The sequence below is a fragment of the Malaya genurostris genome, chromosome 3 (assembly GCF_030247185.1).
Source record: "Malaya genurostris strain Urasoe2022 chromosome 3, Malgen_1.1, whole genome shotgun sequence".
NCBI classification, from domain to species: Eukaryota; Metazoa; Arthropoda; class Insecta; order Diptera; family Culicidae; genus Malaya; species Malaya genurostris.
The window spans coordinates 99,785,735-99,810,927 of record NC_080572.1 but is presented as its reverse complement, the minus strand read 5'-3'; the positions used below and the strand labels follow the sequence as shown (position 1 = coordinate 99,810,927).

Below are 25,193 nucleotides of genomic sequence, written 5' to 3'. Positions count from 1 at the left end.
AAAAGTGTATTGAAAATAAAGAATGACTTATCATGTGCCAAGGAATTTCGCAGTTATTTGCCTCGGAATTAGAGATGAAATGTCTCATATTTTCCAATACGCCATCTGTCAACATCCACATTAAAGAGGGACTGCAGAAGAATCATTGCAAATAGAGTATTAAGTTTAACACCAGACGAAAGACAAAACTTTTTTTTTTCTGTTAATGTTTTGACTAACTCTCTGCGAGTTAATTGGACGTTACAAAAAACGCGACAGGTGTTCATGATTGAAGTAAGCAAATGTCGCATTTACCGAATATGTGATAATGTTTGCATCATAGTACAAATAAGGTTCCTAACTCATCTGGACCTTGTTTGTTCTATTGAATGTCTAAAAGATACAATTCACATTTCTCTGACTCTGACTCGGTGTGTGTACACTAAGATGTCATTTTTTTACAATCTCAGTAAAAGTTTTTATTTTCAGTGAATTAATGAAAAATAATGAAGAATTACAGTTATACATTCAGTAGAAATACAGATTCGTCAAATAACATCATTTTCGGCATTGAAGATGTAAAAATTTCGATATTCGAAGAGAAAACATTATGGTGCAAATTGTAGGTAGTAATGATTCCTGACGGCAGTTTTCAAAAAGATATATATATATATATATATATATATATATATATATATATATATATATATATATATATATATATATATATATATATATATATATATATATATATATATATATATATATACATATATATATATATATATATATATATATATATATATATATATATATATATATATATATATATATATTCTAACAAACAGAAACAAAGACAATACAGTGTAGCAAACAATAGAGTGTACGAAATGGGCAAATACGGTTAACAAAAGTCTGAAACCTACAAGACCAATTTCAATTTGTATTGATTTCAAACGCTGCAAAGTTAGATCAGTAGCAAACGAAATTGAAATCTTACTTAAAGAACGAATGCATCTAGATGTTAATAATGTAATTGAAATTCAGTTCAACAAGGCGTCTTACTATATTTTTTCCCCGGTATCGGGAATGGCGTGCCAGTTATACGTATGCGACTACATAAGGCAATTCCATGTTACATCATTTGTAGACAAGGCAGGAGGCATCCGTGTAAAACGCTGATTACCCATGAGAATCAGCTGATTATATGTAGATTATGTGAACAACCTGCACACTACGGCAAACCTTGCACTGAAACTGCGAAAAGGACATCTTCAACCAAAGATAAGGACAACCGTTTTGCAGCGGTAACTAGTGAACCCGGTACATCTGCTTCAAAACGCTTTCAGCATCAAACCAACTATCAACTGCAATCAATATACAACAAGACGCATCTACATCAACCAGCTCAAGACTACGATCAACAAGTAAAACGAAAAGAAAACAGAAACCACACACAACACCGACGATGGATGACACGATGAGCCACGGACAAAGTGACCCTCAATCCTCGATAAATGGAAATGGAAGCTCCACTCCCCCTAGAAAAAGGGAGAAAACGAGATCCAATAGGAATAAAATATATACGTATGTAACAGAAATATGAGTCAATCGGTCACGTAAAGCTTGTAGGCGGAAAGACCTGCGCCTGAATAAATTTTCTTTTTTTGAAAAAAAAATATTTATTCTACATTCTACTGAAATTGGAACGTTAACGATGACAACCGAAAGATACACTAACATTATCAAAATTTACCGTAAAAACCTTTTTAGTCCACCTAGTGGTGTAATGATGCCTTTCTCATATTACTTATATTTTCAAAAATATCACTAGAAGATTCTGAGAAGACATTTTTTTTTTCAATCTTGAATAAAATAACCAGTTCAATTGTAAACAGTTATGTCCAGTTCTTTTGAATCGTCGCACTTAATGATTAAACACACTTTACCCTATATTTCTGGAACCGGATCTAGTACCCGGATGAAATTAAACAGCAACCTATAGGACTACACAAATTTTTATTTGAGTCGGTTTATGGAAATCGACCAAATGATCTCTGTGAAAATTGAGTGAATTTTGTTTTAAACTTGTTGACCACTATTTCCGGTACTTCTGTAACCGGGAACTTGGAGCCAGTATTAACGAAGTCGGTTCGTTTAGCAAGTAACTAATATAGCCTACAAATTGAATCAATTTAAGCCAAATCTAGAAGAATTTTACCATGTTTTGCACCGTCGCTCTAAATGACGGTGTGAATTTCATTAGCAACCTATGTAACTACGAGATTTTTTATTCTATGAGCGACATTATTTGACACATACTCACACACATATACGCACAGACACACACATTGCTCAGCTTGATAAACTGTGTCGAATGATATAGAACACTTAGCCCCCGAGTCAATTTTCAGTGCACTTGTATAGAAAAAAAGTGTACTTCTATAGAAAAGCATCGTTACCATGATCTTGTAATAACACAAACAAGTAGGTACAAATTGAATAAAAGAATTAAAAATTTACATTTTTTCACCTGAAAAATATTAATTTCAATGTGGCAACCGTCATTTTGAATGACGATTTCAATGTTTTGACACTCATCGCCCTATAATTTCGGAACCGGAAGTCGGATCTGGATGAAATTGCACAGTATCCTTCAAAACAATAAGAGCTTCAATTTGAATCATGATTTGTGATAACCTGTTTAGCCGTCGCTTAGAAATCGATGTATGTATGTATGTTTTAGGATATTTTCTTCACTATTATCGGTGCTTTCGGAAGCGGAAACCGAGGACTATTAGTCCCAAAGTAGTTTTATATATTCACTAATAAGATCTGCCAACTAGATGAATTTAGCAGTAAATTTTATAAAAATGTGCACCTCGTTCGCCATCGCTTGTGAATAAAATTTGCACTAATCGCACTGTACTGCCGGAAACGGAAGTCGATTCTCGGGGACTTTATGAAGAATTTTAAGACTTTTTATTTGCTTCTTAGTTTGTGAAAATCGGTTGAAAAATTTCCGATAAAATTGAGTGCGAATTTTTTAAATAAGTTTGCACATATATCCTGGTAATTCCGGAACCGGAAGTCGGATCCAAATGAAATTCTAGAAAATTTTATGAGGCCATAAGAATCTAAAAAAAGTTTTAATCTACACGGAACCACCCGCGATCCCATTTCAACCAGAATATTAGTTGATTTTCTGAATTCGATTGGTTAAAATTTGCAATTTCACAATGAAACGATAACAGACTCAGCAATACTATAAAACTGTTTTAAGAAATACTTGAATTCTCCCAGTAAAACATTGAGTCGACTCAACTAGTCAGCATAGAAAATACAAACCGGTTAAAGGGTCACAATCAACTATCATTTCATACCAATTCAATGCTACGCGTACTGTTTCTATCATCTGTCACTATAATTATTCAAATGTCCTCGTAGACAAAATGCAAACCCAAGCTATAAGATTCCCATTAGTATGCAACAGCCGACATCTTTTGCCACCCCGAGCTGTCACTCCAACAACGCAGTTCTACACAACGAGCAGAATGAAATGACATCCTCGAAGAATAGCTCATTCGGAAACCTAAGGGGAAATCCTGTAGATTGAGTCCCAACGATGGTGATCCCTTTTCCTGTCTCCGGCACTACCAACGCCAGCTGTCGCTGTCAGGATGAGAATTTCTTCATCACCAAAAGGAAACAGAACATTGGAGGCGAAACATTGGATTATGCTTAGGCCGGAGTACATGAATCGTAATTTTTCTCTGTTTGCTAACAGAGACATCGAAGCACTCTGCTAACCCATCTGGGTTTCGAGATCAGTACCCTTTACTTAAGAAATTAGAGTTCATGAGAGCCTTGGTGAGGCTCATTGCAAATTTATTCTTTTGAACGCAAGGGTCGGAATGAATAAGACATGACTCACCCAGAACTCTGCAATATGAGAAAACAAATAAAATTCCTCACTGTTCAACAAAGGAATGAAAAGAACTAATGTCCAATAAACAGGTATGTCTCATAACGTATTTCTGGAAATCATAAAATATATCAAGTAAAATGTGTTTTTTGCAAATATTGTTTTAAAATGTTTCGATTTTGAAAAAAAAAAATTATTTTTACATGTCTAGGAAAATATATTCAATGGCGAATTTTGTAATCATATTTTCACACGAAATAACTTCTAACGCCTGGATCAATAAGTCCCGGGACTAATACAAAGATGGTGTTGTCAAAAAAATTTGCTTTTCATGGTTTTCATGAGTACCAACTTTCAAATCATATCTGGCAGCATGACATTCTGATGTTTGGTCCACGAGTTACAATGATTTAAGTGACTCTAGTCTTGATATTCTTGAAACCATGAATTCGAAATAATTTGTGTTGAATGATCATTGCTTTTTGATGACAAAAATACAAACACAGTGCAAGCTCAGTAATGGTTTGAAAAAATGCAACTCCATCAAAAACAACCATTTGTCGGTGGTGTGTGTGTAATCACACCGGAAACTGTGAAATCGTATTTCAAAGCCGAAAATCAAAATTGTGTGAGATAGCTGAAGATATCATACGGCAGTTTGTATCAACATTTGTCTATAAGGAGGCTGTTGTCAAAGTGAGTGAATTGGGCTTCGAATTGTTGCCGCTATATTCACCGGATATGGCACCCAGCGACTACTACCTGTTGGCAAGTCTCAAAAAATTCCCCAAAGAAGGAGATTTCACTTCAATCTGTGAAACAAACGCTTATTTTGAGGCAAAAGATAAATCCATCTACTAGAAAGACAATAAAATGTTTGAGAAGCGCTGGGCTGTGTTGCTCTAGAAGGGAACTGTGTTGATTTATAAAGGTATGTTTTTCAAAACAGATCTGCAACTTTGTTGATTAGTTTCCGGACTTATTGATCCACATGTTAAATAAATAACTTTTCAACAGAACCCTGGAGGGTCCAATGTTATACAGTATCCAACTAGGAAGAGAAAAGTTTAAACAGCTTTATTTTAGTTCTAGGATATAGCAATTTACTCACTGATTTCAGTGTTAATTGATGCCAATTGAAAATATTTAGGCCTTCATTGTAAGTTGCGAATAATGATATCATCAAACATTACTTTTGTTGAGCGGTTAGTGGAATGAACTCTAAAGAAAATAAAATAGTAGAAGTTACTGGATCAGGGTCATTTCGCCGAAAGGGTTATTTCGCCGAATGCCATTTCGCCGAAAGGGTCATTTCGTCGAATTCTTCAATAGTCTTCATATCGTGATTGGAATTGATTTAAAATAAAGGCAAATGAAAAATGATTATGTTTACTCCCGTTTTGTTGAACTACAATCGTACTTCTGAAACAATCAAGAAAGATTTAAATTTGATTTATTTATTTTATTTTATTTTCAAAATTTTCAGAACGAAAATTCCCAGCAATGACTTTCGGCGAAATGACCCGCTCCCACAGATACTAATATTCCGTTGTGCTATTAGCAACCTTCATCAGTGTACCAATTCTAAGTCTACGAGGAATTAAATGGTATATAATTTCTTTAAAAGCAAAGCATTTATTTATCGTTAACGATCAACATGTCGAAGGTTATATCTTCAACTTCGGGGCAACCGTCGAATGGTTGGCCGCTAACGAAAAAAGAATTTTTTGACGAGAAACCATTTGACCAAAAAGCCATCTTTTGTTTTGAAGCAACATTAATTGATCGCACCCGCATGAAATAAATTTAAAAACGAATTATTTGATCATTTCTCTAAGCTCATTATATCCCAACATTTTTGTTGCATTAGATATCCATGTGTGTCGTATGTTTGTTGTTTCAAACAACAAATGGCTTCGGAAAAAACTGAGAATAAATAATCACAAAAAACGATTTGCAATAAATGTCATGTAAATCAACTTTAACAACGATAGTGTTCTAATTTTCTTTAAACCGGTAATACGGCCTCGGTTTAGAGAATAGGAAGATAAATTTAGCAGAATTCTCAGAAAACGTCATTCAATGAACAGGAACAGGCCATTCAGTTCCAAATTCCACTATATTTCAGGAACTCCGTTCTTTTTCTAATACTCCGAAATAAGAATATAAAGTCTACCGAGTCATTTAAGTTGAGATGGACATAGTGCGATGGCTGTCAAACCGTTTGTTTGAAGCCAGTTTTGAACCAAGTTTCAACGTTGTTGAACTGAAAATCGAGTCAGTTTCGAACCTGATTTTTATATAAGATTTGCTCAAACCCCCGTTGCTAAGTGCGAAATGAACACATGAAACTACCCTGGGTCAGTTTCAGTTTTCTCAAGCAAAAGAGTGACTACTGGATGTTATTATGAACATCACGTCACCAATATTTGATGAGGAAAATTAGTTACATGTAAAATCAAGTGAAGTGATATCAAATACAAATAATAATACGGAGTACTCCGACAAATTTTCGAGGACACATTTTGCCATATGCGGTACAATGTAAAAGGTACACTGTCACTGTGACAATGAACTTTGGAAAAACAACCAGATAACTGGCAACACTTGAAATTGAAGATTATTGTTACCGTGGGTACTGTTTATTATTCAAATAAATATTTTGAATGTATATTCACGTTAGATTTGTGTTTTGTCTGATGTCCCTGAAAACTTGATTCGGGATACTTTCCCGAATCGATCATGAATTGGAGTATATACAATGAAACTATTCCGAGCTGTTCATGTATGAGCAGAAGTAACCAAATCACTCACAAGAAACAGCCGTTACGTACAATGGAATCCTTCAGATATAGACTAAACGGATGGAAAAAAAATCGACAAGAGTTGAGCTCAATGAAGGAGAGGAATTCTATTCTAGTAAAACAACTGGACGAAGCAAACAATCGCCCTTATTCTGAATAATGACGTATTGGTTTTTCGATTAAATATGGTTCGGTCGAATCCTAGCTACCTTTAATTTTGCTAGCGTTATTAGGAATACGAATGAAATACGATCAAAAAACGATAGGTCGTTATTCAGAATAAGGGCGAATATCTGAGGTCGTCGCACACCGAATAGCGTAGTATCGATGACAGTGTTAATGGAGTACGAAAGTGAGAACGAAAATAATACGGATCATGTCCATTGTTTCGATCGAGATCGTATCCAGCTTCTGTGCGAAAAAACCTTCATTGTATTGGAACCATTATGGCTGTACCAATTTTGGATAGCGAGAAACAACATTTTGAACATCCAGTTCTCGTCACACAACTTACATTGTTATACTTTACTTTTTTTCAAGCAAGAATCATCGTTGAATGTAAATTGTTTTATAATTGATGGTGAAAAATAATATATATTTGTTGCATATAAATTAATGCAGTACAAGAGAGGGACTTCTTTATCAACTCGGGTGTTGTATTTCAGCTGTAGAACTACCCGTCCGGTTTATTCAGCAGATCTAGTACGGTACGTTGTACCTCATAATCGCTGGTTATGTTGAAGTCGATTTAACGATTGCACGCGTTCATGAAAAACGCACGCGAAAAATATCATTATAAGAAGACTATTCCTACAAAAAACTTATGGTTGACCCAGCAACGTATTCTGGGATCCTAGAAACAAAACAAAATATTTTTAAACCATTTAGGAAAAATTTGAGCCAACTTACATTAAAGTTCATAGAACAAAACATCCGTCGTTAGTCTGAGCATGGGAGATTGTTTATGTGAAAATAATAAAACTAACCAAATGTTGCCAGTTATTAACAATTACAATAATTTTAACTTGTCTTAACCGAATAGAAGAAAGGGTTAGGCTAACTTGTTCAGCCGGTTGAACCAAACATTGACGATCCATTTGTAAGGGACCTAGGGGTATTGTTATTTGAATTTGATGATATGTCACTGAAGTGAAAGTGAAAGTGAAAAAGGAAATTGGTAATTTAACGTAGAACGAATTTAATCCAACGCGTCATCTTAGCTTCATTATTCGAACCTTTCCTAGGATGACGATTAAATTTTACACAGGCTGCTATGGGGAACTCTTATAATTTTAATTATTTTTTAGAACTTTAGAATCTGTTACAAGAACTGTTTATGTTAAAATTTAAAATCGTAATTTCGAAATTTCATAATGTACGCGACGAATAAAATCATTGCAAATGGCCGGCACTGAAAATTTTCATCGTTTTGAAGCTGCAAAAATAACAGAGGTGAAAAATGATTTTTCTCACGCGAAAATAAAATTTTTGCATGAACAAATCATTTGCAAATAATTTACAAATGATTTTACAAATAGAAATTTGTATTTTGCACGACCTTTTGAATATGAGAACAATGTTTGCAAAGTGGGAGTCGAATGTTTTCACAGATTTTCAATCAGCAACGTATCGCTGGATCACAAGAGTGTTAGGTCATGTACAACGTAATAAACCGAAATTTTTGGGCCGATACGTCACAATAGATGGAATATGGATCCATCGTTGAACGCCTGAGTTAAATCGATAATGCCTCTGTGTTGAATGCGGTAAAATGATCAATAGTGAGTGTTACACAGCATTGGATAGTTTGGAAGTCGAAGTAGAGACAAAATACACAGTTACACAGGTCGATTGTTGAGATGGCTGAATTCCATGAATTGAAACTCGAATTACTACCGCATCCACCATATTCGTCAGATTTAACCCCTAGCGATTGGTTTTTGTTCTAAGAATTAAAGAAGAAGCTTTCTGGAGAGAAATTTGCATTCAATGTTGAGGTTATCGCTGAGCCTATAGCGTTTTTTTAGGCTTAGGAAAAAACTGGCAATGCGAACTGGCACGTTCTCTACCGCTCTAACGAATCACACAGAGTGCAACTATTAACAATATTAACTCTAGTTGTGGAGGAGCTCTGTTTAAATAATGGTGTCTATGCTATGCGAAATACCAAAGGTACAAATCTAGAGAGTCCGAGTTGTGGTTCACTCAGAGCAAAGTTTATAACAAAAACTATCTACTTTGTGGGGTTTCTGACAGTACGAGAACTTCATCACAATTTTTTTTTAATTATTCCCGATGTTGGCCTTTAAATCAAAATTGTTTGAATTCAGATGTTTCCACGATAATAGATATATAGAATAAATATTATATTATAGAATATAAGAGCCACCCCCCTTCGTTACACAATCTTCGCTATCTTCGTTACACAATTCATCTGTTTTCTCTGTGCAATACAAGGATTCAAAGAAGAAGATGAAAATTGATGTCTTCGTTTCGAACTTTTGCTTCAGTTAAGCAAAAGTGTTTCACGTTTCCATAATATTTTGCTGTGATATTATCTATAAAGGTCAAAGCATGATTATTCGCTTTTTTGTGGTGGGATGAACATCGGTACAACATTCCAAACAAAAAAGTACATCTTTCAGTAACCAAAGGTAAATAAATTAACACCATCAATACTAGTACAATTTCTGTCGTTCGATTTTACATTGATTTTTTTACTTTTCAGATTACACACGCAGGAAAATTCTCAACAAGTTAAGTTGAACAAAGGATTGCAACATAACCAAACAAACATAGTTTCGTTGCCACAGAGGGATGGGTTTCCTTCATTCCTTTCAGCGAATGACTATTAGAAAGCTATTCTACCATGCCTCGAATACTAACAACCGAAACCTTTATCCTTGAACTGTTAGCGATGGAAGCCAGACAGAACGAACCGAGAGAAATGAATTTCCATTTTCTCCTCTGCGGAGATGGTACACCGGACACACGCACGCAAGCACGCACTCACCAGCACAGCAGAGCCAACAGACCCATTCCTCATATCACCTTGCGTAGGAGCTTTCTTTGCGCTCACTATCTGGATCTGTTTTGACTGCCTTGCGGCTAGCTAGCACTAAAAGTTCGTCTAACCTGGGCACATAAAAATACCTTATACGTTGGTATTACATCAATGCGGTTGCTTTTGGCATTCGAGATGAATTACACAATCGAAAAAAAAAATTCCTTGAGGCCGTCTTTCCGACGGAACTCTAATCTACCTCCAGGCACAGCACTGTTTCTCAATTGAGATTTCGATGCTGCTTTTGTTATCAACGTTTCTGTCATTTTTTTGCAAATTGGATTTTAAATATTAATTTAATCTTGCTGACAAAAAAAGGTGCACATTTGGTCGACGGAAAAGTTTTCGTTGCGAAATTGGTAATCAACTTTTCTCCCTTTTCTTTAGAACATTTCACCGGGCATTATCGGTAAACACTTTTTCTTGTTTTCTCGTGATATTATCACGAATCACCACATTTCTTAATCTTGCACGAATGTTTTAAGAAGCACTCACTGACATACATTTTGATAGTAGCTTAGAATAAGATACCTATCGCCACAAATTAGACACAAAAATCCAATTTCTTTCTTCGTAGGCTACATTTTTTCTCTCTGCACTTCATACAGATTGGAACTGCTTCTCAACTTCAATATCAATACGCTGCAGTTTTCCTACAGAGCTGTCATAAAATTTCCATTTTTTCTATTTTGTCCTCTGTAACATCCGACTACAAGTCATAGCATCTTGTGTAGGTCCACGCCAACAACGCTTTTAATTACATAACATTGCAAAAGTGACGGAATAACTTTTTATTTGCACACAACTCAGTATAACATGTCATGAAAAAACACACGTCTCAAAACCATCCCATTCCCAACCGATTCCAATTCTCTAGGACAGCCCGATGCAGGAAAATGCTAGGCACATTGTTACTCACTTCAGCCGCACTGTGACCGATACGAAAGCTGATGTCCTTTTGAGTCGGGTTGCATACTTTCGGGCGAACTACACCCGTCTCTTCACGCGCTGAGAAAAATTTTCAAGCCCGCATACTGTGGTATAGGGGATTTTTCACGACACCGACCGACTGCGAACGATGCCGGAATCCGAGTGTGCGCATTCGAAGCAGTGTCACCGATGACGTCACCAGATGATGAGAATGTTAAGTTATGCATTGCATTTCTTTTTCATGTAATATCATTATAGTATTTGAACCAATCTTCAATTGAAACTGGTCCATTTTCACTGTTCTGCTGTTTGTTTCAATTTGTTCTTTTTTTGCAGTTTATTTTTTATACATCATATCTCCAGGCATAATGAAAAAATGATTCATTACTCCCGAAAAATCTTCGGAGAGCGGCATACCTACACGAACTCTCACTAGTTTCTTCATCTGATTGTCTCATTTCTGTCAATGTTAACAAAAAATATTTAGTAGAAATTTGTCATGCAGGTTATAATTTTTTCCATTATGTCCTATTGCTAAATGAAAAACTACTAGTTACTATTTCACTACAATTCTCTTTCAAACATATCGAAATCTACTACAAAATGGACAACTGTATGTGTCTGCGTAGCTCGGAGACGACCTGATATGCACAGGATTCGAGCCGTCGAGCGAAAATAACAAGTCGAATTTTCGACCTATCGTTACAGGCATCACAACCACAATCAACCAAAACGCTCCAAAAGCTCGCCGTGCAAGCGGCTCCTTGCGGTACAGTAGTATTGGAATTGTTTCGTTCCGTCTTAACATCTATCACCCCACAGTTTTCCACAACAAAACGTACCGCACGTTGTTTATCCTCACGCAGCTCACACTTCGTTTCCGCAAATCCCTTTCGATAGCATGTTGTAAAATCGCTTGCTTCTCATGTCTGTCTCCTATAGTCTTTTTCGCACGAGTCGCTCATATAAGCCCCACTGTTTCCCAATACAATTCAAATGTGTCCTTCAATAATCCTGAAACGTTCGTCGTCACCTACTGGCATTGTTACCAATATATTCTTTTTTTCTGGAATGAGCTCGCTTGAGAAAGCTGAAACTGATACAGGCTAGTTTCACGAAACTGTGAAACACTCAGCAACGGAGAGGTGAGTAAACCCGATATAAGAATCAGGCTCGTAACTTACTTGAATTTCAGTTTAGTAACGGTGAAACTTTGTTCGTATGTATTTTTATTAACTGTCTTAGGGGTTTTCCCTTTCTCATATGAAAAAGCTATGCAATCACTGTAAAAACCGACTTTTGAACTGAGGCCTGGAGAGCCGAGTGTCAGACTCAGCTCGAGTACGCAAAATGTATGTATGTGTCTGTATGAGTGACTTTTTGTGCCATAGTTTGCTATTGAATTTTACCCGCATCGATCTTTCAATTCGGAAGTAACGGTGAGTAAATGTGCAAGAAAATGAAAAAAGTGCACTCGATTTTCTCAGAGACCGATTAACCGATTTTCTTCAAATCAGATTCAAATTTAGACCCATAGCCTGCTATTGAATTTCCGTTCTGGAGTTATGAGGTAAAATGTTCAAAATGAGCTAAAAAAGTGCACTCGATTTTCGGAAATTATTTTGGTGGTTTCTATAGAAATTGTTTTCATTGTCTGCAAAAACTTTTCTTTACGAAAAACATATAAACTTAGACTCAAATAAAAGGGTTGCTTTTGGCATTTGTTCGGATCTCACTTCCGGTACCGGAGCAGATGAGATGTGTTTAAAATTTTAAACCGTCATTTAGATCGAAAACGCTAAAAATAACCTGTTTTAATCCACCTAGTGGTGCAATGATGCCTTTCTCATATTACTCATACCATCATATATAATACTGTGGAGTTCTAAAACAATTGTTCATTGATTAGATACAGAAAAGTTAGTTCGAACGTAATCTAGCAAAAGCTACGAATCAAAACACCCTATAGTTCCGGAACTGAAAGTATTATCCACAACGACTCTGGGATTATGACACCGTAATCCTTTTCCTTCTATAAGTTTGTGAAAATCGATTTGACCATCTAGAAGAAACGTAAGGTAGTAGCTTTTTACAGTTTTGACCAATATTTTCAATACCTCCGAAACCTAATTTCGAGGACCGGAATAGCCGAAGTTGGTTTGTATCACCTGCAACGGATAGAACCTACAAATTGTAACAGTTTTGAACTTAATCGAGAAGAAATTGTCCCTATTTTGCTTCGTCGCTACCTGGTATGAAATTTTTAACGCTTAACCCAGTAGTTCCGGAACCGGAAGTCGGATCCAGATGAAATACAGGAATTTTATTTGGGATTATAACACCTTCTACTTAAACCGAAGTTCATAAAAATCGGTCAAACCATCTCTGAGAAAGTAGTCTTAGTTTCATTTTGGAGTATTTAAACACTATTTTCGATGCTTCCGGAATCGAAAATCGGGAACCAGAACAGCCGGAATTAGTTTGATAGGCCGTCTACTAACATTGACTAACGGTTGGAATAGTTCGAGTCCAGATTTTTTCACGTTTTTGGCTTCGCCGCTTAAAGTGACGCTATACATTTTGTAATAATTTTTTATTGGTTTATTTAGCATTTAGTCATTCGCAGGGGATTTCCTAATACTTTGACTGAACCCTGGAGTTTCGCATGGACCAGTAAGGCTTTTCTGTTGAATCTAAGTTTGAGAAAATCACTTTTGCCATATCTGAGAACAGTGTGTGAGTTCTGGTACTAGCGGAATCAAAATCCGGGTACCGAAATCTAATCATATGACTAGCAACTTACATAACCTACAAGTTTCAAAAGTTAGGTGCCCAATTTTTAACAATTTCGAAACCGGATCTCCGTTCTAATTCTGAAACCGGAAATCGGATCCGGGTCAAGAGTTTTGTATGGGATCGTAAAACCTTTCATTTGAATTTAAATTTGAGAAAATCAGTTGGTACATCTCTGAAAAAATAAAGTGAATGTTGCGGTATATAAGAAAAGCCAAACCCAAAATTATTTGTTTTCAATATGACTGTTTTTGCTCCTAACCTAGAACAACGACGAACGAACTTTTAAATAAATTCGATAGTCCCACGACAAAAGGGCCTCTAAATTTCTTAAAAGTTTCTTTTATAAGTAGAAACCTTGTGGTTTTAACTCGAAATTTTTGCAAAGAGTAAGGCGTCATGTATAAATTAATATTTACCAAATGGAAAAAAGTAAACAAAAAAAAACATTCATTTGCAGTTAGCCCCTTTTGTCGTGGGACTATCGAATTGTTTTTGTAATACTTGTAATTACCCTGAATACTCTGAAATCTTCCATATCAGTACCTCAGAATGGTAAATTATCAAGAGTAAGTTCCACTGTTTAGGCATACCTTTGATAGTATGTAAAGCTAATTAAATATGTTGCGTGTTAATAAAACCGCTCATGTACTATCAAGAAAATTAAATAGCTTAAAATAACCCCAGTATACCAGTGCTTCCTTTTCTCTCATCGACTTCGCATAGTAAACACTTTCCAGGCGACCCACGCTGCATCGCAGATAATGAAATACACGTTTTTCCAATCCGCTGTCATCGTTTTTCCTCGGTCACCGGTTACATCCGTTATTCTCCGTTTTATGCATCCATACACTGACACCATCATCAACATTAACCACCATGGCGTTGGCTGCTTGCCAGCATATCGACAATTATTTGTTTGTCAAACACAGCTATTTAGTTTATTTTCCGGCAAAACCACCAACACGTGTGACTGGAAAAAGTTACTCGACAAGCCGCAGATAGCGAGTCGACGACTGTCAACTTCCGCGCTAGATAAAGTCCCATCTACCATTTTGCTATGTAGGGGAGAGTGGGGCTAGTTGGCCGAACGGCCGTTTGGCAGAGTAGCTTTTCTGAGAAGGCTGTTGTGCGCAGTGGCGACATCTGTAATGATTTTGGTGGAGCATTAGGTCACCCATGTACGGATGTAATTTTAGGTGTTTCTGTGTTGTCGTTCGTACAGGAGCACGTTTTTTTCATTTTTCGGCAAAGTCCTGACATTACATTCCTGTAGTGGCATTTGGCCTTTCTGTTTCAACAGACTTCGCACCCGTTGCTTAGTGTACAGAATCATTACATGGCTAGTACTATGGATCCTACTGACACTAAGAATCCTTCCAGGTCGGGGTTCGAACATACGACAACTGGCTTGTAAGACCAGCGCCCTATGCATTGAACCATCAACCCGGCACTGGTGAGTAAATTTCTGTTTTTGTAATGTAATACGTGTAACGTGGATCAATTTATATTTGATTTCCAAAAACATGATACCATTGAAAAGGGTATTCAAAACAAAATGGCATATTGGTTTTCAGTATAACCTTACTTTTATTTTTGTTAATCGTGATTGTTCTCGAAAACATTCATTGGGGCAGATTGGCCGAGTTTCGTGCGGGGTTGGTTGGCCGAGTTGTAATTTTGGCTTAGAGTAAAGTGCACTTGGATATTCGTGAAATGTTACCTTTTTGTTTGGACGGAATTGGATTGTATGTTTATATTGATGATCATAAGGAAAAATATACATGAGAAATAAGTAATGGAAATAAATTAAAATCATTGACAAATAGGAATAAGAGATTAGAATCATTAAAAGTAGGAAATTGTCGATAGAAAATATGATTCCAATATTGTATGCATCAAATGCCATCAAACCTTTTAGCATTTGAAGTTCCTGACAGGATTTCTCGTAGATTGACCCACCCCCGAACAAAACTCGTCCATCAGTATAGAATCTGCTGAATATGTAAGCCATCCTGAAAATAACAGACCTCTCCCCAAGGCTGATTCGGAGGAGCGCCAATTAATTCAAAATTTTAACAATTCTCTAATAAAAGCAGCATTGGAGCAGTAAAAATGAAACCAAGCGTACGCTGGTGGAGGAAAAGGTAGAAAGGAAACTGAAAAAGTTCACTAATGCGGTCGAAACTAATTCCAGAACAGTTAAAAAGACTCAAAAGTCAAAAAGGGGAGTTTTTCACGTACTTACAAAATAAAAATGATGCATACAGACTTTTTTAACTAATGAAATCGTTTATTGATACAATTAATGTGTTTCACATATTTTTTAAAACTCAGCCAACCTACCGCGGCTCTGGGGTTGGTTGGCCGATTTTTTTCTCCGCATTTGATTGTTAATAACTATTTTCCTGATTTTCACTCAGGAATGAAAAAAATCACACATGTGCTCAAATGACATGACAGAGCAAAGCGTTTATCAAAATGTCTAACCAGAAAGCGTACAGAAATTCCGAAAGCGAAACTCGGCCAACTAGCCCCGGTCTCCCCTACCTGTTCATGAATTGATACATAAATTTCGGAAGGGTTGAAGAAAACGATTCCAAAAATTCGGAGCCTATTGGATATAAAAGTTGAAGCTCACAAATATGTCAAGGAACGATTTCATTGATGTCGGTGCCCCTCATAACTCCATAACTTCAAACAACTGGATCTACTACCGATCTTTTTTAAATTTTGAAAACTATTTCTGCACATAATCTACAAGGTAACGCTGGTCTACGGTCGGCTCACCAGTGCATCAACAATTTATGTAGAGCCTAAAAAATCAAAGTCTTGGCCTATGATGGCTTTTATCGTATCAAAGAACGTTCACTGACAACTCTTCACACGATTGAATCAGTGCCATTATAGAGAAACGGAAATCATCGCAACAACAAAAACCCGGCCCGGCTCATTTAACATAGAATCGACACCAGAGCGAGAGCGAATTTCTCTCGATGGCATTTCTGAGAATCAAAGGTTAGCACGCTGCACAGTGGTTTGAATCGACAAAAACGTGAACTTAATTCTCTAGCTGCTAAACCGTTGATCCGATATACATAGTTCCTTTGGAGAACTCATTCACAAAAATATACCTCATGATTTGAGCACAATAAAAAATGTACAAAGCCTACTACGATAAAAGTTCATTTCAACAACTTTATTCCCCTAAGAGATAGAAAAATGATGTCTTCTACAAAGTTTTAGAACGACGAGAAAAAACTTTGTCGAAGAAGCTAAAGGTCTAACGCATACAGTTTCGGATATGTGAAGCATTTTCTTTTGAAATCACTTAAAATCAAGTTTTTGTACAGAACTTTTTTCGCAATTACTTTCAGTGTCTACTATGTTCGAGACAATTACTAAAAACGAAAAATTACACATTTTTGTTGAAGACTGTGCACGGTTTGGCTTTTTCCCTAAAAAGTTATTTAACATTTAAACTTTTATATACACTAACTTTAACTACTAATAGGAAGCCGGGTCGCAGACCAAATGGCACATACAACTACTTTTTGGAAAGTTTAAACCAAGTAATATAGAGTTACGAAGCGTGTAGCGTGGCCTTTTCAAATTGAGTGAATGAAAGAACAAAATATAGAGTGCTTTTTTGAACATTTTCTAAGGAAAAACGTACATTAATATAATTGCATTCGTTTTAACACTTTTTTTACTAAAACGACTATTTTTGGTTTATTAAAAAGAGCTTTGCAGGAAATGTTAAAACATTGGAATCGGTCGTTAGTGTAGCTTTGGTGCAATGGTGTAATGATTGAATATAATTTCATGATGCATTCTTGTATGCAATTGATCAAACTAAAGAAGCATGTTAACGTGCTCATTAAATTTCGACAAGTTTTACTTATTCTTTTAATAGAATATTCCTTATCCGTTCATTTAATTCCAACTTCGTAAAAAGAGGTTTTTGCATCCAATGAAAACAATTTCTGGCTCCATGGAAATTACTACAATATGGGTATTTTTGGAACGGGATTGATGAGTAGATGACGGAAAACGATGTTTGAAGTGGAAATCCAAGATGGCGTCTTCCGGTTCTTTGATATTGCTTAAATACATTTACAATATAGGTATATTCGGGACGGGTTTGATGAGTATATAGCGGGAAATTATGTTTGAAAGCCCTTCAAAAATCAAAATGGTGAGTTCAGTTATATCGGTTAGTATAGTTCTTTGACGATCATTACGATATGATTATATATCGTTTAAAAAGATGTTATGCTGCTGACAAAGGTGTTTCCTGCTAATCATAATTGTTTGAATATTGTACTATATTTTCGAAATGACCATAACAAGTAGACGTCTGAACAGCTATAATAATTTTATATTGTTAGTTATATTGTATGCTTTCAATATTTTATTGCACAACTGGAAGTCTCATTCTAATATTTGGAAGCAACCACAAACATTAAAATTTGGTTTCAAATCAATGACCGTGCTCTCCATTTTTTTATATTTTCAGTGTTACACTTATAATTTCAGTTGTTTTAGTGTACGTGATAAATTCAAAAAAGTACTGTTACTCTCATCACGACACATTTGTTTTTATTTGAACTTGTCAAAATCTCATGTCAACTGGCCCGTCGGAATATGATTTAACATTTTGTAAGCCATTGAGAAAAAGGGATATTATTTGGCTCAAGTGGTAAGAGTCAGTTAGACAACCACATGACACTGAATTTCTAACATTTATGAGCAATTTCAGAAATAAATAGCAGATAAACTGGCAGGATCGACTATCTCCGAATCGGATGAAACAATGTACACCTCTTCAGTATGGCAATCTCTTCTTCCTGATAAAGGAACCTTTTCGACTCAATATTAATTTTTAGAATGTCGAAATTTGAAACCGTAACTAACCACTTCAAACATCGTTTTCCGTCATCTACTCATCAATCCTTTTCCGAAAATACCCACATTTTAAAGTTTTTAAGGAATATCGACAAACCGGAAGTCGCCATCTTGGATTTTGAACCGACCCCAAACATCATTTTCTTGCACCTACTTATCACATCCGTTCCAAAAATGGCCATGTGATTGGGGGTTTCCACATTCATTACACAAAACTTTTTTTACGAAGTAAATTCCAAATAACGTAAACTTTTTTTACGAACCAAATCCTAAATAACGTAAACTTTTTTTACGAACTACCTCCATTTACGAGCCCCCGTTTAGTTCGTAAATGGAGGTTTCGGTGTACATGAATTTCAATGAATATGACCGTTTATTTATATTGACGCTTAGTTTTACTTTTAATGTATATTGAAAAATGAAGCACAGTAAAGTAACTTTATATTAAATTTGTGCTCCAAGTATGTACTGTTGGTGTTGGTGGTGAGAGCAGCGCTGCATATTATTTTTAAGAACACAAAAGAGTTGGTTGATAATACAAATGCTGGAATGAATGAATTGGATTGGAATTAAATGAACGGATAAGGAATATTCTATTAAAAGAATAAGTAAAACTTGTCGAAATTTAATGAGCACGTTAACATGCTTTTTTAGTTTGATCAATTGCATACAAGAATGCATCATGAAATTATATTCAATCATTATACCATTGCACCAAAGCTACACTAACGACCGATTCCAATGTTTTAACATTTCCTGCGAGGCTCTTTTTAATAAACCAAAAATAGTCGTTTTAGTAAAAAAAGTGTTAAAACGAATGCTCTATTTTTTATACCTGGACTGCAATTTCTTGCAAAAGTTTTTGCCTAAAGGTAACTCGGTCGATATCACAAATAACGCGTGATATGAAGATAAACAATTTTATTAATGTACGTTTTTCCTAAGAAAATGTTCAAAAAAGCACTCTATATTTTGTTCTTTCATTCACTCAATTTGAAAAGGCCACGCTACACACTTCGTAACTTTATATTACTTGGTTTAAACTTTCCAAAAAGTATATGTATGTGCCATTTGGTCTGCGACCCGGCTTCCTATTAGTAGTTAAAGTTAGTGTATATAAAAGTTTAAATGTTAAATAACTTTTTAGGGAAAAAGCCAAACCGTGCACAGTCTTCAACAAAAATGTGTAATTTTACGTTTTTAGTAATTGTCTCGAACATAGTAGACACTGAAAGTAATTGCGAAAAAAGTTATGTACAAAAACTTGATTTTAAGTGGTTTCAAAAGAAAATGCTTCATATATCCGAAACTGTATGCGTTAGACCTTTAGCTTCTTCGACAAAGTTTTTTCTCGTTAGAAGTTCTAAAATTTTGTAGAAGACATCATTTTTCTATCTCATAGGGGAATAAAGTTGTTGAAATGAACTTTTATCGTAGTAGGCTTTGCACATTTTTTATTGTGATCAAATCATGAGGTATATTTTTGTGAATGAGTTCTCCAAAGGAACTATGTATATCGGATCAACGGTTTAGCAGCTAGAGAATTAAGTTCACGTTTTTGTCGATTCAAACCACTGTGCGCTGCTGTGGGGATCCTCTCTGAAGCAACAAACGGTCGCTTAAAGGCAGTCCGCATTAGGCCGATCCGACCGATTTTCTGCTTCGGCTATGGCTGAGCTGCACATGCAGCTGTGTGCATGTGCAGCTCAGCCATAGCCGAAGCAGAGAAAAAGTCAACGCCGGAGAGCTCGGATCGGTCGGATCGGCCTAATGCGGATAGCCGTTTATTCTCGTTTCGCGATCCGATTCTATACAGGCAGTTGATAATTGCGATAGAATCATTTTACTATTTCCGCTTATTCTAACTATGTGCATATAACCTTTTTATAAGTTGTGTCTATGAAAATGTCTGTGAATGCTCCACACAAGAGTTTTGAAATATTGCAACCTAGTACGAGAATCATCAAGTTGTATCATCATTTCGATTTTCTGCGATAATTGTCAACTTGCGATTCTCTCTTGGGAAATTCCACACAGCAACGATCATTATCAGACTGTAAATTTTTTTAAGGGCGTGAAATACTCAAAGTCTGAAGTGGAGCGAAGAAATGTAGCAAAATTTTCTCACGGTTCATGCATTGAGAGACTCGAGTTCTTGTAGCATCTTCTAACGGATTGAAAATGTTGTATACAATATAGATAGCAATATAGCAGTATCTGTAAAATTTTGGGCAATCACCAACACTGGTCTTGGCATTACATTCCTTTTGTGTAATTTGGCCTTTCTGTTTCACAGACTTCGCAGCCGATTTATACCGTACAGAATCATTACATGGCCAGTACTACGATCCTACTGACACTAATGCCGTTTTTAATTGAAAAACACTGGTGGCGTGGATTGCTCTGATTTTGCACTTTCGAGCATTATTCCAATAATTTATTGTTTATTACATCTGCTCTAAATTATTAGTATTCGCGTCAATCTGATTATGTCTCCGACATTACACGCCCGCCTTTTTATAAACTTTCAAACACTGTGAGTTTACATCTAGACCTAATGATTCGTTGTCATTTTGGACCTAAATCGTACTTGCTTCCAAAGGTGAGATACAATTATTCTCTTCAGTTATGATTAAAAGGTTCAGAATTTATAAGAAGTCTGTACTTCACTCATAATTTTCATATAGGACGACACTTGTCGATGAAATAATCACCTCAAATCACAGTTGACGCTGTATACGATATCAAAACTGAGCTATCAAATGTTTTGCATAATACCAAGGATCATTCGAACAACATTTTTTATTCGTGGAAAAATATTGAGAAATAAGTCGTTGAGTATGTATTTTCGAGGACGTGTTTCAGAAATCATGATTTGCGGTGTCCACTGTATCTCCGCATAAAATGATCAGAAGTCCAAAAACCCAAGTGACATAGTTGTAGTAGATGTTTTTCTAGATTCCTAACAATTTCTGATTTAACATTTTGAATTTTTGGTGGTTGTTTAAGGTTAAAATTGCGATTGTCATGAAAAAATGAGCAATTTTGCAGCTGTAAAACCTCCCCAAAATAGTTGGGCATGTGTATTTTATATGTAGAAAGTGTGGGCAACATTTGAAAATAATTGATGAAGTAGTATTTGAATGACGGTGGACACAGGCAGCGTTTAAAGTTGATTGTCTACAAAATCTAAGGAAACAATTTATTTTTCTAGAAAGCTCATAGGGTCTTACGCTTTTATAATAGAACATTTCGAGAATGTTTAGTCAAATTTTTAAGTCAATCGAAGCAGAATTCTTTAGGCTGGGCACCGAGCTCTTGCCTCTTCGCAGTATGAGATAAGAAAATATAACGGCCCACAACTTCCAAAGTTAACATTAACAAAATATTTTCGAAATGTTTTACTATAAGAAATCACAAAGAAAAAATAAATGATTGTTCAAAAGTGTAAGACTCTACCCGCTTCTTAAGAAAGCGACTTTTGCGAACCTATCATCTACTGCATTCTACTGATTACAACGAAAACCATTTAATCGTACCTACTACTGTCAGTGTGTTTCCAGTTTCACTCAAACTTTAATTTTTCACGGGAAACAACATTTTCTGCCCTTTTTGGTGCATCCGGTTTTTCCTCAATGCGTTCCAAGAGCTCTCTTATCATCACACAGAAACAACTTCTCTCGGACAATATTGCTACGTGCTCAAAAGACCACCTAGCGTATTACAACAGTGGAATGTAATTAGGAACTTTCTTTGTAAATTAAAAGAATCAAGAGCTGAAGATCCTGCTTGTTTCCACCAGCTTTCCTTGGCGGATTGTAAACAATAACGGAAAAGTACACTTTGTTGTGTTGGCGGTGCATTGTTTACCCAGTCGTGGAAACATCTAAAGCAAGACACAGCAATGATGCCAATCAGACCGGGATGCTCGGAAGTAGCACAGTAATTGGGGTAGAAAATCTTAAAAATGAGAGTGAACATAAAATGTAACAATATCGCATCACCTTTGCGAACGAGCACGTTCCGTAATTCCCAGTCCGCATGAACTGGTGGAACAAAATGCAAACAATCGGAAAGGTACTACACAGGACAAATAAAAGCACGAAAATGAATGCTAAGGATTAGTTTACTGTTATTAGTATCGTTCTCTGCAGTGATTGTCCTAAATTTTCATCTCTGTTTTCTCCTTTCGGCTCACCGATTATCAAGGCCGCCACATTCCTACGCTCGAGATTCCTTCCCCGATTGCAATGGTAACATTCTTTCACTATTGTTGTTGCTTTTTATAAGAATTTATACCTGCTGTTTACCTTTCGTATAACACACCTGATGATGAGACTCTCTTTGGTTAGGGCAAGGAGCAAGAAAACTCGGTCGTAGTACTTGAATATTCTGTGGCTAATTTCGGCTTTCTCTTATAATTGAGTTTTACGTGAATAGTGCTCGTTTTCTTCCAGTGTCATTCGCGCACAGAACACCCCAAGCACCAGAAGTTTCAGTCAATGCTTCGAGCTCATTAATTATGCAAACAGCTACAAAGACTTATCCGCATTAGGTTTTGTAAGGAGCATATCGGAAAATGCACTTGGGTTAAGACATGGTTAACTTTTGAACTTACCCCTAAATTCAACAGGTCGTGTCACTCAGAATCTAGGATATTACCTCTCTCCTAGACAATACTTTGACTAAACTTTGAAATTTAATTTAATTTTTGCACAATTTTATGCAAAAATTACCTTCCACTTTAGATAAAAACTAGTATTTATCACGTTATTCTAACAGTCCTGCTCTCCATCTTTGACTTACTTAAATCAGAACTGTTGTTTTTATCCGTTTTAACGTTCTCGTCTGAAAACCCTTCAAAATCACAACAGCTGTTCTTATTTAAGAGTTAAGAGTACATTGCATGTACGGTCGTTTCATCATATTTTAAAAAATATGCGATATTTATGCTAAATGAAACAATCCGTGCAATATTTTATTTAATGTTCTACGACACAACATCGTTCGAGCTTACTGATCCATTACCCAATTTTTTTTAGTAACTATGGTTTTTTATTTGAGTCCAGACATCTAGCGTGCATCTTAGTACATATTCCATTAAATGATCCCGAGGACAATTAGGTTTTGCAAGATGACATCACAAATGAACTCGTAAAGTCAATGTTTAAAATGTACCGGTGGCTTGTTTCCATTTACAATAACACCTATTGAAATTAAAATAAAGAAGTTAACAAACCACCGTTCACTGTTAAATGATGTTCAATCAGAGAATTTTGTGAGGTGTGAGCAAATCGCAGTGAGATTCAGAACTAATTTGCTCAAGTAGCACGAAATTTTTTTACTTGTTTTCTAAATAGTAGTTTTTAGAAGGTTTGTTTTTTTCAGGGAGGTTTGTTTTGGGATTACTCTATTGTCTGAAAATTGTTTTGACAGTGTAAAGTGACGTCACTACTCAGTATTGTTTTGCAAATCTTCAATGAAATTGAAATGTGGTTTCAACAGGATGGTGCTACTTGTCATACTACGACCGAAACGATAGACTTATTAAAATAACATTTTAACGACAACATTATTTCGAGAAATGGACCTGTGAATTGGCCTCCGTATTTTTGTGGTTTGAAGTCATTGGTTTATGTGGATAAAAAAAGTCATTGGTCATCATTTTCAAATGTTAAATGCCAAGAAATTATCTACCGTTTAAAAAAAATTAATTTTATCATTTGGAATGTGTTTCATTGAAGTTTCAAATCATTAAGCTCTAAAAAAACACCCTTAAGTGAATTAGAGTGAATTCCTATAATTTTACATTCTACAATTTTACATTTCAAATGGTGATTTTCATAATTATAATATTGTTATGTTGTGCGGTGCCCTACTCCAGGGAAAACATTCGAGCTGATTTATTCGGTCTCTGACAGCAGGCCCGTGCGCAGGAATCATCCATGGGGGGGGGGGGGGGTTTCAAGGGGAGAGGGGGGTGTCCAAAAGGCGAAAAGGTGCCTCATCCATTGACAATGTAAAACGAATTCTGACAGGCTCGTGCGCAGAAATCATTAAAAGGGGGGGGGGGGGGATTTAAATTATGTCAGTTTATAAATTGATAAAAAATATGAATTGTCAAGTTATTTGCACTTTTATATAATAAGTACTCCATTGTTCATGAAACTTAATTTTAAAAAAATTCTTCATGGGGGGGGTTAAAACCCCCAAAACCCCACCCTGCGCACGGGCCTGCCTGACAGTATAGAATAACCAGATCATTGTAAATAATCCAGCTAAGAATACGAATATGATTTACACCACAAGTGGAATGTTCCATCATTAATTCTTAGAATAATATAAATAACACATGCCATTTCCATCATAAAGTTTAACATTTTTAACCATTACCATCTTCAGAACATTCTATCATTCGAGCGCTATTTGTTTTGTTTACAGTGAGTTGAAAATTTTACCTCATTACGATTTTCATCAAGGATTATCAAGATAAGAGTACTTCAATCAACTTAATTCGACTTTTGGCAGTGTAGCACCGTTCTATACGACTGTAAAAACTGGTATAACGAAATCAATCGTGTTCGTAGTTCACTTTCCGATGAATGCAAAGAAAGTCGTCCAAAATCAATTATTTTGCCAGAAAACATCGATGCTATCGCCATGTGACGCACCGTGAAATGGAGGCAGTCTTGGGCATTAGTGTGCAAAGCTTACTTATATGTTAGTTGGCATGAACATTTAGCCGTGAAAAAAATTTGTTCCACGACCACGACCTCGGTAACAAAATCAT

General features: G+C 35.9%; 1 protein-coding gene across 10 annotated transcripts in view; it reads right to left on the bottom strand.

The window, feature by feature from the left end:
- LOC131436580 (protein Fe65 homolog) overlaps positions 1-25,193 on the bottom strand; it is a 222,722-nt gene that overhangs the window by 181,375 nt on the left and 16,154 nt on the right. For 3 of the 10 annotated variants that reach the window (XM_058605390.1, XM_058605380.1, XM_058605388.1), the window contains exon 1: positions 10,692-10,807. The exons of 2 other annotated variants lie outside the window; for them this stretch is intronic. The gene's annotated coding sequence lies outside the window, so the exon portion shown is untranslated. Of the gene's footprint in view, positions 1-10,691; positions 10,808-25,193 lie in introns of those variants that run through there. 5 more of the 10 variants (XM_058605383.1, XM_058605385.1, XM_058605384.1 and 2 more) reach the window with 4 other exon arrangements.